The sequence below is a fragment of the Cervus elaphus genome, unplaced genomic scaffold (genome assembly GCF_910594005.1).
Source record: "Cervus elaphus unplaced genomic scaffold, mCerEla1.1, whole genome shotgun sequence".
In the NCBI taxonomy this organism is placed as follows: Eukaryota; Metazoa; Chordata; class Mammalia; order Artiodactyla; family Cervidae; genus Cervus; species Cervus elaphus.
This window is the reverse complement of record NW_025316781.1, coordinates 3,525,837-3,541,872: the sequence shown is the minus strand read 5'-3', so window position 1 is coordinate 3,541,872 and position 16,036 is coordinate 3,525,837.

The following is a 16,036-nucleotide window of genomic DNA, read 5'->3' as shown; positions in this document are numbered from 1 at the left end:
CGTGTTGCTACAGTGACCTCAGGATCCCTCTAGCCTTGAAACAGTGTTCTTGGGTTTTCTCTGGAGTGCCATGAAGGAAATCAAGGCTCCTTTCATGTGTGATGTGCAACACAGAATTGCTCTGCACGTAGTGCAGGGGAATCGGGCCTCATCTCGCGACGAGGGGGAATTCTCATGGTTTTTCTCGAGTTGCGGCGGGAACCTGGGGTATATTGTCGAGTTACGACGGGGATGGCCCTTCCACCCACGTGTCTGTTCAGCCACGTCAGGACTCTTGCTAGTTGCGAGACACAACTCGGGATTCTCCTCGAGGCTTGGCAAGGCAATTGGGACGCCTCTCCAGCTGAGGCGGGAGACCAAGTGTCCCTTTCCACGTGCCACAGGAATCCTGGGACTCCTATCAAGTTTCACGAGGAGTCAGGCATCGTCTCCTTTGGAGGCACTGATCTCCGCGTACCTCTGGAGTTTTCAAAGAATGTGAGGCCTCCGGTCGCGATGAGGTGGGGAACTAGGTCTTTCTCTGTGGTCTCCACAGGGGATTCAGACATCCTTTCATCTTGGGAGATGCAAGACGAGCCTGCATTCAAGTCACTGCAGGGATATCCAGCCTTATGTCGCGTCAGGGCATCGCGGTGTCCATTCCACTTGAGGCCGCAAACTCAGGGTCCCTCTCACATACCTAGAGCTGAGAGAAGCCTCCTCTTGAGGTGCTTGTGGTAAGGTGGTATTCCTCTGGAGTCGAAGCCAGGGACTAACCTCTCATCTCGAGTTGATTTTTGGCCCACGGAGCTCTTTCGTGTTGCTACAGTGACCTCAGGATCCCTTTAGCCTTGAAACAGTGTTCTTGGGGTTTCTCTGGAGTGCCATGAAGGAAATCAAGGCTCCTTTCATGTGTGATGTGCAACACGGAATTGCTCTGAACGCAGTGCAGGGGAATCGGGCCTCATCTCGCGGCGAGGGGGAAGTCTCATGGTTTTTCTCGAGTTGCGGCGGGAACCTGGGGTATATTCTCGAGTTACGACGGGGATGGCCCTTCCACCCACGTGTTTCTTCAGCGACGTCAGGACTCGTGCCTAGTTGCGAGGGACAACGCTGGATTCTCCTCGAGGCTTGGCAGGGAAATTGGGACGCCTCTCCAGCTGAGGCGGGAGACCAAGTGTCCCTTTCCAAGTGCCACAGGAATCCTGGGACTCCTATCAAGTTTCACGAGGAGTCAGGCATCGTCTCCTTTGGAGGCACTGATCTCCGCGTACCTCTGGAGTTTTCAAAGGATGTGAGGCCTCCGGTCGCGATGAGGTGGGGAACTAAGTCTTTCTCTGTGCTTTCCACAGGGGATTCAGACATCCTTTCGTCCTGGGAGATGCAAGACGAGCCTGCATTGAAGTCACTGCAGGGATATCCGGCCTTATTTCGAGTCAGGGCATCGCGGTGTCCATTCCACTTCAGGCCGCAAACTCAGGGTCCCTCTCACATACCTAGAGCTGAGAGAAGCCTCCTCTTGAGGTGCTTGTGGTAAGGTGGTATTCCTCTGGAGTCGAAGCCAGGGACTAACCTCTCATCTCGAGTTGATTTTTGGTCCACGGAGCTCTTTCGTGTTGCTACAGTGACCTCAGGATCCCTCTAGCCTTGAAACAGTGTTCTTGGGTTTTCTCTGGAGTGCCATGAAGGAAATCAAGGCTCCTTTCATGTGTGATGTGCAAGACGGAATTGCTCTGCACGTAGTGCAGGGGAATCGGGCCTCATCTCGCGACGAGGGGGAAGTCTCATGGTTTTTCTCGAGTTGCGGCGGGAACCTGGGGTATATTCTCGAGTTACGACGGGGATGGCCCTTCCACCCACGTGTTTGTTCAGCCACGTCAGGACTCCTGCCTAGTTGCGAGGGACAACCCGGGATTCTCCTCGAGGCTTGGCAGGGCAATTGGGACGCCTCTCCAGCTGAGACGGGAGACCAAGGGTCCCTTTCCACGTGCCACAGGAATCCTGGGTCTCCTATCAAGTTTCACGACGAGTCAGGCATCGTCTCCTTTGGAGGCACTGATCTCCGCATACCTCTGGAGTTTTCAAAGGATTTGAGGCCTCCTGTCGCGATGAGGTGGGGAACTAGGTCTTTCTCTGTGGTCTCCACAGGGGATTCAGACATCCTTTCATCTTGGGAGATGCAAGACGAGCCTGCATTCAAGTCACTGCAGGGATATCCAGCCTTATTTCGCGTCAGGGCATTGCGGTGTCCATTCCACTTGAGGCCGCAAACTCAGGGTCCCTCTCACATACCTAGAGCTGAGAGAAGCCTCCTCTTGAGGTGCTTGTGGTAAGGTGGTATTCCTCTGGAGTCGAAGCCAGGGACTAACCTCTCATCTCGAGTTGATTTTTGGCCCACGGAGCTCTTTCGTGTTGCTACAGTGACCTCAGGATCCCTCTAGCCTTGAAACAGTGTTCTTGGGGTTTCTCTGGAGTGCCATCAAGGAAATCAAGGCTCCTTTCATGTGTGATGTGCAACACGGAATTGCTCTGCACGCAGTGCAGGGGAATCGGGCCTCATCTCGCGGCGAGGGGGAAGTCTCATGGTTTTTCTCGAGTTGCGGCGGGAACCTGGGGTATATTCTCGAGTTACGACGGGGATGGCCCTTCCACCCACGTGTTTGTTCAGCCACGTCAGGACTCCTGCCTAGTTGCGAGGGACAACTCTGGATTCTCCTCGAGGCTTGGCAGGGCAATTTGGACGCCTCTCCAGCTGAGGCGGGAGACCAAGTGTCCCTTTCCAAGTGCCACAGGAATCCTGGGACTCCTATCAAGTTTCACGAGGAGTCAGGCATCGTCTCCTTTGGAGGCACTGATCTCCGCGTACCTCTGGAGTTTTCAAAGGATGTGAGGCCTCCGGTCGCGATGAGGTGGGGAACTAAGTCTTTCTCTGTGCTTTCCACAGGGGATTCAGACATCCTTTCGTCCTGGGAGATGCAAGACGAGCCTGCATTGAAGTCACTGCAGGGATATCCGGCCTTATTTCGAGTCAGGGCATCGCGGTGTCCATTCCACTTGAGGCCGCAAACTCAGGGTCCCTCTCACATACCTAGAGCTGAGAGAAGGCTCCTCTTGAGGTGCTTGTGGTAAGGTGGTATTCCTCTGGAGTCGAAGCCAGGGACTAACCTCTCATCTCGAGTTGATTTTTGGTCCACGGAGCTCTTTCGTGTTGCTACAGTGACCTCAGGATCCCTCTAGCCTTGAAACAGTGTTCTTGGGTTTTCTCTGGAGTGCCATGAAGGAAATCAAGGCTCCTTTCATGTGTGATGTGCAACACAGAATTGCTCTGCACGTAGTGCAGGGGAATCGGGCCTCATCTCGCGACGAGGGGGAATTCTCATGGTTTTTCTCGAGTTGCGGCGGGAACCTGGGGTATATTCTCGAGTTACGACGGGGATGGCCCTTCCACCCACGTGTCTGTCAGCCACGTCAGGACTCTTGCTAGTTGCGAGACACAACTCGGGATTCTCCTCGAGGCTTGGCAAGGCAATTGGGACGCCTCTCCAGCTGAGGCGGGAGACCAAGTGTCCCTTTCCACGTGCCACAGGAATCCTGGGACTCCTATCAAGTTTCACGAGGAGTCAGGCATCGTCTCCTTTGGAGGCACTGATCTCCGCGTACCTCTGGAGTTTTCAAAGAATGTGAGGCCTCCGGTCGCGATGAGGTGGGGAACTAGGTCTTTCTCTGTGGTCTCCACAGGGGATTCAGACATCCTTTCATCTTGGGAGATGCAAGACGAGCCTGCATTCAAGTCACTGCAGGGATATCCAGCCTTATGTCGCGTCAGGGCATCGCGGTGTCCATTCCACTTGAGGCCGCAAACTCAGGGTCCCTCTCACATACCTAGAGCTGAGAGAAGCCTCCTCTTGAGGTGCTTGTGGTAAGGTGGTATTCCTCTGGAGTCGAAGCCAGGGACTAACCTCTCATCTCGAGTTGATTTTTGGCCCACGGAGCTCTTTCGTGTTGCTACAGTGACCTCAGGATCCCTTTAGCCTTGAAACAGTGTTCTTGGGGTTTCTCTGGAGTGCCATGAAGGAAATCAAGGCTCCTTTCATGTGTGATGTGCAACACGGAATTGCTCTGCACGCAGTGCAGGGGAATCGGGCCTCATCTCGCGGCGAGGGGGAAGTCTCATGGTTTTTCTCGAGTTGCGGCGGGAACCTGGGGTATATTCTCGAGTTACGACGGGGATGGCCCTTCCACCCACGTGTTTCTTCAGCGACGTCAGGACTCCTGCCTAGTTGCGAGGGACAACGCTGGATTCTCCTCGAGGCTTGGCAGGGAAATTGGGACGCCTCTCCAGCTGAGGCGGGAGACCAAGTGTCCCTTTCCAAGTGCCACAGGAATCCTGGGACTCCTATCAAGTTTCACGAGGAGTCAGGCATCGTCTCCTTTGGAGGCACTGATCTCCGCGTACCTCTGGAGTTTTCAAAGGATGTGAGGCCTCCTGTCGCGATGAGGTGGGGAACTAAGTCTTTCTCTGTGCTTTCCACAGGGGATTCAGACATCCTTTCGTCCTGGGAGATGCAAGACGAGCCTGCATTGAAGTCACTGCAGGGATATCCGGCCTTATTTCGAGTCAGGGCATCGCGGTGTCCATTCCACTTGAGGCCGCAAACTCAGGGTCCCTCTCACATACCTAGAGCTGAGAGAAGCCTCCTCTTGAGGTGCTTGTGGTAAGGTGGTATTCCTCTGGAGTCGAAGCCAGGGACTAACCTCTCATCTCGAGTTGATTTTTGGTCCACGGAGCTCTTTCGTGTTGCTACAGTGACCTCAGGATCCCTCTAGCCTTGAAACAGTGTTCTTGGGTTTTCTCTGGAGTGCCATGAAGGAAATCAAGGCTCCTTTCATGTGTGATGTGCAAGACGGAATTGCTCTGCACGTAGTGCAGGGGAATCGGGCCTCATCTCGCGACGAGGGGGAAGTCTCATGGTTTTTCTCGAGTTGCGGCGGGAACCTGGGGTATATTCTCGAGTTACGACGGGGATGGCCCTTCCACCCACGTGTTTGTTCAGCCACGTCAGGACTCCTGCCTAGTTGCGAGGGACAACTCGGGATTCTCCTCGAGGCTTGGCAGGGCAATTGGAACGCCTCTCCAGCTGAGGCGGGAGACCAAGGGTCCCTTTCCACGTGCCACAAGAATCCTGGGACTCCTATCAAGTTTCACGAGGAGTCAGGCATCGTCTCCTTTGGAGGCACTGATCTCCGCGTACCTCTGGAGTTTTCAAAGGATGTGAGGCCTCCGGTCGCGATGAGGTGGGGAACTAGGTGTTTCTCTGTGGTCTCCACAGGGGATTCAGACATCCTTTCTTCTTGGGAGATGCAAGACGAGCCTGCATTCAATCACTGCAGGGATATCCGGCCTTATTTCCAGTCAGGGCATCGCGGTGTCCATTCCACTTGAGGCCGCAAACTCAGGGTCCCTCTCACATACCTAGAGCTGAGAGAAGCCTCCTCTTGAGGTGCTTGTGGTAAGGTGGTATTCCTCTGGAGTCGAAGCCAGGGACTAACCTCTCATCTCGAGTTGATTTTTGGCCCACGGAGCTCTTTCGTGTTGCTACAGTGACCTCAGGATCCCTCTAGCCTTGAAACAGTGTTCTTGGGGTTTCTCTGGAGTGCCATGAAGGAAATCAAGGCTCCTTTCATGTGTGATGTGCAACACAGAATTGCTCTGCATGCAGTGCAGGGGAATCGGGCCTCATCTCGCGGCGAGGGGGAAGTCTCATGGTTTTTCTCGAGTTGCGGTGGGAACCTGGGGTATATTCTCGAGTTACGACGGGGATGGCCCTTCCACACACGTGTGTGTTCAGCCATGTCAGGACTCCTGCCTAGTTGCGAGGGACAACTCGGGATTCTCCTCGAGGCTTGGCAAGGCAATTGGGATGCCTCTCCAGCTGAGGCGGGAGACCAAGTGTCCCTTTCCACGTGCCACAGGAATCCTGGGACTCCTATCAAGTTTCACGAGGAGTCAGGCATCGTCTCCTTTGGAGGCACTGATCTCCGCGTACCTCTGGAGTTTTCAAAGGATGTGAGGCTATCGGTCGCGATGAGGTGGGGAACTAAGTCTTTCTCTGTGCTTTCCACAGGGGATTCAGACATCCTTTCGTCCTGGGAGATGCAAGACGAGCCTGCATTGAAGTCACTGCAGGGATATCCGGCCTTATTTCGAGTCAGGGCATCGTGGTGTCCATTCCACTTGAGGCCGCAAACTCAGGGTCCCTCTCACATACCTAGAGCTGAGAGAAGCCTCCTCTTGAGGTGCTTGTGGTAAGGTGGTATTCCTCTGGAGTCGAAGCCAGGGACTAACCTCTCTTTTCGAGTTGATTTTTGGTCCACAGAGTTCTTTCGTGTTGCTACAGTGACCTCAGGATCCCTCTATCCTTGAAACAGTGTTCTTGGGGTTTCTCTGGAGTGCCATCAAGGAAATCAAGGCTCCTTTCATGTGTGATGTGCAAGACGGAATTGCCCTGCACGCAGTACAGGGGAATTGGGCCTCATCTCGCATCGAGAGGGAAGTCTCATGGTTTTTCTCGAGTTGCGGCGGGAACCTGGGGTATATTCTCGAGTTACCACGGGGATGGCCCTTCCACCCACGTGTTTGTTCAGCCACGTCAGGACTCCTGCCTAGTTGCGAGGGACAACTCGGGATTCTCCTCGAGGCTTGGCAGGGCAATTGGAACGCCTCTCCAGCTGAGGCGGGAGACCAAGGGTCCCTTTCCACGTGCCACAAGAATCCTGGGACTCCTATCAAGTTTCACGAGGAGTCAGGCATCGTCTCCTTTGGAGGCACTGATCTCCGCGTACCTCTGGAGTTTTCAAAGGATGTGAGGCCTCCGGTCGCGATGAGGTGGGGAACTAGGTGTTTCTCTGTGGACTCCACAGGGGATTCAGACATCCTTTCATCTTGGGAGATGCAAGACGAGCCTGCATTCAAGTCACTGCAGGGATATCCAGCCTTATTTCGCGTCAGGGCATCGCGGTGTCCATTCCACTTGAGGCCGCAAACTCAGGATCCCTCTCACATACCTAGAGCTGAGAGAAGCCTCCTCTTGAGGTGCTTGTGGTAAGGTGGTATTCCTCAGGAGTCGAAGCCAGGGACTAACCTCTCATCTCGTGTTGATTCTTGGTCCACGGAGCTCTTTCGTGTTGCTACAGTGACCTCAGGATCCCTCTAGCCTTGAAACAGTGTTCTTGGGGTTTCTCTGGAGTGCCATCAAGGAAATCAAGGCTCCTTTCATGTGTGATGTGCAACACGGAATTGCTCTGCATGCAGTGCAGGGGAATCGGGCCTCATCTCGCGGCGAGGGGGAAGTCTCATGGTTTTTCTCGAGTTGCGGCGGGAACCTGGGGTATATTCTCGAGTTACGACGGGGATGGCCCTTCCACACACGTGTGTGTTCAGCCATGTCAGGACTCCTGCCTAGTTGCGAGGGACAACTCGGGATTCTCCTCGAGGCTTGGCAGGGCAATTGGGACGCCTCTCCAGCTGAGACGGGAGACCAAGGGTCCCTTTCCACGTGCCACAGGAATCCTGGGTCTCCTATCAAGTTTCACGACGAGTCAGGCATCGTCTCCTTTGGAGGCACTGATCTCCGCATACCTCTGGAGTTTTCAAAGGATTTGAGGCCTCCTGTCGCGATGAGGTGGGGAACTAGGTCTTTCTCTGTGGTCTCCACAGGGGATTCAGACATCCTTTCATCTTGGGAGATGCAAGACGAGCCTGCATTCAAGTCACTGCAGGGATATCCAGCCTTATTTCGCGTCAGGGCATTGCGGTGTCCATTCCACTTGAGGCCGCAAACTCAGGGTCCCTCTCACATACCTAGAGCTGAGAGAAGCCTCCTCTTGAGGTGCTTGTGGTAAGGTGGTATTCCTCTGGAGTCGAAGCCAGGGACTAACCTCTCATCTCGAGTTGATTTTTGGCCCACGGAGCTCTTTCGTGTTGCTACAGTGACCTCAGGATCCCTCTAGCCTTGAAACAGTGTTCTTGGGGTTTCTCTGGAGTGCCATCAAGGAAATCAAGGCTCCTTTCATGTGTGATGTGCAACACGGAATTGCTCTGCACGCAGTGCAGGGGAATCGGGCCTCATCTCGCGGCGAGGGGGAAGTCTCATGGTTTTTCTCGAGTTGCGGCGGGAACCTGGGGTATATTCTCGAGTTACGACGGGGATGGCCCTTCCACCCACGTGTTTGTTCAGCCACGTCAGGACTCCTGCTTAGTTGCGAGGGACAACTCTGGATTCTCCTCGAGGCTTGGCAGGGCAATTTGGACGCCTCTCCAGCTGAGGCGGGAGACCAAGTGTCCCTTTCCAAGTGCCACAGGAATCCTGGGACTCCTATCAAGTTTCACGAGGAGTCAGGCATCGTCTCCTTTGGAGGCACTGATCTCCGCGTACCTCTGGAGTTTTCAAAGGATGTGAGGCCTCCGGTCGCGATGAGGTGGGGAACTAAGTCTTTCTCTGTGCTTTCCACAGGGGATTCAGACATCCTTTCGTCCTGGGAGATGCAAGACGAGCCTGCATTGAAGTCACTGCAGGGATATCCGGCCTTATTTCGAGTCAGGGCATCGCGGTGTCCATTCCACTTGAGGCCGCAAACTCAGGGTCCCTCTCACATACCTAGAGCTGAGAGAAGGCTCCTCTTGAGGTGCTTGTGGTAAGGTGGTATTCCTCTGGAGTCGAAGCCAGGGACTAACCTCTCATCTCGAGTTGATTTTTGGTCCACGGAGCTCTTTCGTGTTGCTACAGTGACCTCAGGATCCCTCTAGCCTTGAAACAGTGTTCTTGGGTTTTCTCTGGAGTGCCATGAAGGAAATCAAGGCTCCTTTCATGTGTGATGTGCAACACAGAATTGCTCTGCACGTAGTGTAGGGGAATCGGGCCTCATCTCGCGACGAGGGGGAATTCTCATGGTTTTTCTCGAGTTGCGGCGGGAACCTGGGGTATATTCTCGAGTTACGACGGGGATGGCCCTTCCACCCACGTGTCTGTTCAGCCACGTCAGGACTCTTGCTAGTTGCGAGACACAACTCGGGATTCTCCTCGAGGCTTGGCAAGGCAATTGGGACGCCTCTCCAGCTGAGGCGGGAGACCAAGTGTCCCTTTCCACGTGCCACAGGAATCCTGGGACTCCTATCAAGTTTCACGAGGAGTCAGGCATCGTCTCCTTTGGAGGCACTGATCTCCGCGTACCTCTGGAGTTTTCAAAGAATGTGAGGCCTCCGGTCGCGATGAGGTGGGGAACTAGGTCTTTCTCTGTGGTCTCCACAGGGGATTCAGACATCCTTTCATCTTGGGAGATGCAAGACGAGCCTGCATTCAAGTCACTGCAGGGATATCCAGCCTTATGTCGCGTCAGGGCATCGCGGTGTCCATTCCACTTGAGGCCGCAAACTCAGGGTCCCTCTCACATACCTAGAGCTGAGAGAAGCCTCCTCTTGAGGTGCTTGTGGTAAGGTGGTATTCCTCTGGAGTCGAAGCCAGGGACTAACCTCTCATCTCGAGTTGATTTTTGGCCCACGGAGCTCTTTCGTGTTGCTACAGTGACCTCAGGATCCCTTTAGCCTTGAAACAGTGTTCTTGGGGTTTCTCTGGAGTGCCATGAAGGAAATCAAGGCTCCTTTCATGTGTGATGTGCAACACGGAATTGCTCTGCACGCAGTGCAGGGGAATCGGGCCTCATCTCGCGGCGAGGGGGAAGTCTCATGGTTTTTCTCGAGTTGCGGCGGGAACCTGGGGTATATTCTCGAGTTACGACGGGGATGGCCCTTCCACTCACGTGTTTCTTCAGCGACGTCAGGACTCCTGCCTAGTTGCGAGGGACAACGCTGGATTCTCCTCGAGGCTTGGCAGGGAAATTGGGACGCCTCTCCAGCTGAGGCGGGAGACCAAGTGTCCCTTTCCAAGTGCCACAGGAATCCTGGGACTCCTATCAAGTTTCACGAGGAGTCAGGCATCGTCTCCTTTGGAGGCACTGATCTCCGCGTACCTCTGGAGTTTTCAAAGGATGTGAGGCTATCGGTCGTGATGAGGTGGGGAACTAAGTCTTCCTCTGTGCTTTCCCCAGGGGATTCAGACATCCTTTCGTCCTGGGAGATGCAAGACGAGCCTGCATTGAAGTCACTGCAGGGATATCCGGCCTTATTTCGAGTCAGGGCATCGCGGTGTCCATTCCACTTGAGGCCGCAAACTCAGGGTCCCTCTCACATACCTAGAGCTGAGAGAAGCCTCCTCTTGAGGTGCTTGTGGTAAGGTGGTATTCCTCTGGAGACGAAGCCAGGGACTAACCTCTCTTTTCGAGTTGATTTTTGGTCCACAGAGTTCTTTCGTGTTGCTACTGTGACCTCAGGATCCCTCTATCCTTGAAACAGTGTTCTTGGGGTTTCTCTGGAGTGCCATCAAGGAAATCAAGGCTCCTTTCATGTGTGATGTGCAACACGGAATTGCTCTGCACGCAGTACAGGGGAATCGGGCCTCATCTCGCATCGAGGGGGAAGTCTCATGGTTTTTCTCGAGTTGCGGCGGGAACCTGGGGTATATTCTCGAGTTACGACGGGGATGGCCCTTCCACCCAAGTGTTTGTTCAGCCACGTCAGGATTCCTGCCTAGTTGCGAGGGACAACTCGGGATTCTCCTCGAGGCTTGGCAGGGCAATTGGAACGCCTCTCCAGCTGAGGCGGGAGACCAAGGGTCCCTTTCCACGTGCCACAAGAATCCTGGGACTCCTATCAAGTTTCACGAGGAGTCAGGCATCGTCTCCTTTGGAGGCACTGATCTCCGCGTACCTCTGGAGTTTTCAAAGGATGTGAGGCCTCCGGTCGCGATGAGGTGGGGAACTAGGTGCTTCTCTGTGGTCTCCACAGGGGATTCAGACATCCTTTCTTCTTGGGAGATGCAAGACGAGCCTGCATTCAAGTCACTGCAGGGATATCCGGCCTTATTTCGAGTCAGGGCATCGCGGTGTCCATTCCACTTGAGGCCGCAAACTCAGGGTCCCTCTCACATACCTAGAGCTGAGAGAAGCCTCCTCTTGAGGTGCTTGTGGTAAGGTGGTATTCCTCTGGAGTCGAAGCCAGGGACTAACCTCTCATCTCGAGTTGATTTTTGGCCCACGGAGCTCTTTCGTGTTGCTACAGTGACCTCAGGATCCCTCTATTCTTGAAACAGTGTTCTTGGGTTTTCTCTGGAGTGCCATGAAGGAAATCAAGGCTCCTTTCATGTGTGATGTGCAACACAGAATTGCTCTGCACGCAGTGCAGGGGAATTGGGCCTCATCTCGCGGCGAGGGGGAAGTCTCATGGTTTTCTCGAGTTGCGGCGGGAACCTGGGGTATATTCTCGAGTTACGACGGGGATGGCCCTTCCACCCACGTGTTTGTTCAGCCACGTCAGGACTCCTGCCTAGTTGCGAGGGACAACTCTGGATTTTCCTCGAGGCTTGGCAAGGCAATTGGGACGCCTCTCCAGCTGAGGCGGGAGACCAAGTGTCCCTTTCCAAGTGCCACAGGAATCCTGGGACTCCTATCAAGTTTCACGAGGAGTCAGGCATCGTCTCCTTTGGAGGCACTGATCTCCGCGTACCTCTGGAGTTTTCAAAGGATGTGAGGCTATCGGTCGCGATGAGGTGGGGAACTAAGTCTTTCTCTGTGCTTTCCACAGGGGATTCAGACATCCTTTCGTCCTGGGAGATGCAAGACGAGCCTGCATTGAAGCCACTGCAGGGATATCCGGCCTTATTTCGAGTCAGGGCATCGTGGTGTCCATTCCACTTGAGGCCGCAAACTCAGGGTCCCTCTCACATACCTAGAGCTGAGAGAAGCCTCCTCTTGAGGTGCTTGTGGTAAGGTGGTATTCCTCTGGAGACGAATCCAGGGACTACCTCTCATCTCGTGTTGATTCTTGGTCCACGGAGCTCTTTCGTGTTGCTACAGTGACCTCAGGATCCCTCTAGCCTTGAAACAGTGTTCTTGGGGTTTCTCTGGAGTGCCATCAAGGAAATCAAGGCTCCTTTCATGTGTGATGTGCAACACGGAATTGCTCTGCATGCAGTGCAGGGGAATCGGGCCTCATCTCGCGGCGAGGGGGAAGTCTCATGGTTTTTCTCGAGTTGCGGCGGGAACCTGGGGTATATTCTCGAGTTACGACGGGGATGGCCCTTCCACACACGTGTGTGTTCAGCCATGTCAGGACTCCTGCCTAGTTGCGAGGGATAACTCGGGATTCTCCTCGAGGCTTGGCAGGGCAATTGGGACGCCTCTCCAGCTGAGACGGGAGACCAAGGGTCCCTTTCCACGTGCCACAGGAATCCTGGGTCTCCTATCAAGTTTCACGAGGAGTCAGGCATCGTCTCCTTTGGAGGCACTGATCTCCGCATACCTCTGGAGTTTTCAAAGGATTTGAGGCCTCCTGTCGCGATGAGGTGGGGAACTAGGTCTTTCTCTGTGGTCTCCACAGGGAATTCAGACACCCTTTCGTCTTGGGAGATGCAAGACGAGCCTGTATTCCAGTCACTGCAGGGATATCCGGCCTTATTTCGAGTCAGGGCATCGCGGTGTCCATTCCACTTGAGGCCGCAAACTCAGGGTCCCTCTCACATACCTAGAGCTGAGAGAAGCCTCCTCTTGAGGTGCTTGTGGTAAGGTGGTATTCCTCTGGAGTCGAAGCCAGGGACTAACCTCTCATCTCTAGTTGATTTTTGGTCCACGGAGCTCTTTCGTGTTGCTACAGTGACCTCAGGATCCCTCTATTCTTGAAACAGTGTTCTTGGGGTTTCTCTGCAGTGCCATGAAGGAAATCAAGGCTCCTTTCATGTGTGATGTGCAACACAGAATTGCTCTGCACGCAGTGCAGGGGAATCGGGCCTCATCTCGCGGCGAGGGGGAAGTCTCATGGTTTTCTCGAGTTGCGGCGGGAACCTGGGGTATATTCTCGAGTTATGACGGGGATGGCCCTTCCACACACGTGTTTGTTCAGCCATGTCAAGACTCTTGCCTAGTTGCGAGACACAACTCGGGATTCTCCTCGAGGCTTGGCAAGGCAATTGGGACGCCTCTCCAGCTGAGACGGGAGACCAAGGGTCCCTTTCCACGTGCCACAGGAATCCTGGGACTCCTATCAAGTTTCACGAGGAGTCATGGATCGTCTCCTTTGGAGGCACTGATCTCCGCGTACCTCTGGAGTTTTCAAAGGATGTGAGGCCTCCGGTCGCGATGAGGTGGGGAACTAGGTCTTTCTCTGTGGTCTCCACAGGGGATTCAGACATCCTTTCATCTTGGGAGATGCAAGACGAGCCTGCATTCAAGTCACTGCAGGGATATCCAGCCTTATTTCGCGTCAGGGCATTGCGGTGTCCATTCCACTTGAGGCCGCAAACTCAGGGTCCCTCTCACATATCTAGAGCTGAGAGAAGCCTCCTCTTGAGGTGCTTGTGGTAAGGTGGTATTCCTCTGGAGTCGAAGCCAGGGACTAACCTCTCATCTCGAGTTGATTTTTGGCCCACGGAGCTCTTTCGTGTTGCTACAGTGACCTCAGGATCCCTCTAGCCTTGAAACAGTGTTCTTGGGGTTTCTCTGGAGTGCCATCAAGGAAATCAAGGCTCCTTTCATGTGTGATGTGCAACACGGAATTGCTCTGCACGCAGTGCCGGGGAATCGGGCCTCATCTCGCGGAGAGGGGGAAGTCTCATGGTTTTTCTCGAGTTACGGCGGGAATCTGGGGTATATTCTCGAGTTACGACGGGGATGGCCCTTCCACCCACGTGTTTCTTCAGCGACGTCAGGACTCCTGCCTAGTTGCGAGGGACAACTCTGGATTCTCCTCGAGGCTTGGCAGGGCAATTGGGACGCCTCTCCAGCTGAGGCGGGAGACCAAGTGTCCCTTTAGAAGTGCCACAGGAATCCTGGGACTCCTATCAAGTTTCACGAGGAGTCAGGCATCGTCTCCTTTGGAGGCACTAATATCCGCGTACCTCTGGAGTTTTCAAAGGATGTGAGGCTATCGGTCGCGATGAGGTGGGGAACTAAGTCTTTCTCTGTGCTTTCCACAGGGGATTCAGACATCCTTTCGTCCTGGGAGATGCAAGACGAGCCTGCATTGAAGTCACTGCAGGGATATCCGGCCTTATTTCGAGTCAGGGCATCGCGGTGTCCATTCCACTTGAGGCCGCAAACTCAGGGTCCCTCTCACATACCTAGAGCTGAGAGAAGCCTCCTCTTGAGGTGCTTGTGGTAAGGTGGTATTCCTCTGGAGACGAATCCAGGGACTAACCTCTCTTTTCGAGTTGATTTTTGGTCCACAGAGTTCTTTCGTGTTGCTACAGTGACCTCAGGATCCCTCTATCCTTGAAACAGTGTTCTTGGGGTTTCTCTGGAGTGCCATCAAGGAAATCAAGGCTCCTTTCATGTGTGATGTGCAAGACGGAATTGCTCTGCACGCAGTACAGGGGAATCGGGCCTCATCTCGCATCGAGGGGGAAGTCTCATGGTTTTTCTCGAGTTGCGGCAGAAACCTGGGGTATATTCTCGAGTTACGACGGGGATGGCCCTTCCACCCACGTGTTTGTTCAGCCACGTCAGGACTCCTGCCTAGTTGCGAGGGACAACTCGGGATTTTCCTCGAGGCTTGGCAGGGCAATTGGGACGCCTCTCCAGCTGAGGCGGGAGACCAAGGGTCCCTTTCCACGTGTCACAAGAATCCTGGGACTCCTATCAAGTTTCACAAGGAGTCAGGCATCGTCTCCTTTGGAGGCACTGATCTCCGCGTACCTCAGGAGTTTTCAAAGGATGTGAGGCCTCCGGTCGCGATGAGGTGGGGAACTAGGTGTTTCTCTGTGGTCTCCACAGGGGATTCAGACATCCTTTCTTCTTGGGAGATGCAAGACGAGCCTGCATTCAAGTCACTGCAGGGATATCCGGCCTTATTTCGAGTCAGGGCATCGCGGTGTCCATTCCACTTGAGGCCGCAAACTCAGGATCCCTCTCACATACCTAGAGCTGAGAGAAGCCTCCACTTGAGGTGCTTGTGGTAAGGTGGTATTCCTCAGGAGTCGAAGCCAGGGACTAACCTCTCTTCTCGTGTTGATTTTTGGTCCACGGAGATCTTTCGTGTTGCTACAGTGACCTCAGGATCCCTCTAGCCTTGAAACAGTGTTCTTGGGGTTTCTCTGGAGTGCCATCAAGGAAATCAAGGCTCCTTTCATGTGTGATGTGCAACACGGAATTGCTCTGCACGCAGTGCAGGGGAATCGGGCCTCATCTCGCGGCGAGGGGGAAGTCTCATGGTTTTTCTCGATTTGCGGCGGGAACCTGAGGTGTATTCTCGAGTTACGACGGGGATGGCCCTTCCACACACGTGTTTGTTCAGCCATGTCAGGACTCCTGCCTAATTGCGAGGGACAACTCGGGATTCTCCTCGAGGCTTGGCAGGGCAATTGGGACGCCTCTCCAGCTGAGACGGGAGACCAAGGGTCCCTTTCCACGTGCCACAGGAAACCTGGGTCTCCTATCAAGTTTCACGAGGAGTCAGGCATCGTCTCCTTTGGAGGCACAGATCTCCGCATACCTCTGGAGTTTTCAAAGGATTTGAGACCTCCTGTCGCGATGAGGTGGGGAACTAGGTCTTTCTCTGTGGTCTCCACAGGGGATTCAGACACCCTTTCCTCTTGGGAGATGCAAGACGAGCCTGCATTCCAGTCACTGCAGGGATATCCGGCCTTATTTCGAGTCAGGGCATCGCGGTGTCCATTCCACTTGAGGCCGCAAACTCAGGGTCCCTCTCACATACCTAGAGCTGAGAGAAGCCTCCTCTTGAGGTGCTTGTGGTAAGGTGGTATTCCTCTGGAGTCGAAGCCAGGGACTAACCTCTCATCTCGAGTTGATTTTTGGTCCACGGAGCTCTTTCGTGTTGCTACAGTGACCTCAGGATCCCTCTATTCTTGAAACAGTGTTCTTGGGTTTTCTCTGGAGTGCCATGAAGGAAATCAAGGCTCCTTTCATGTGTGATGTGCAACACAGAATTGCTCTG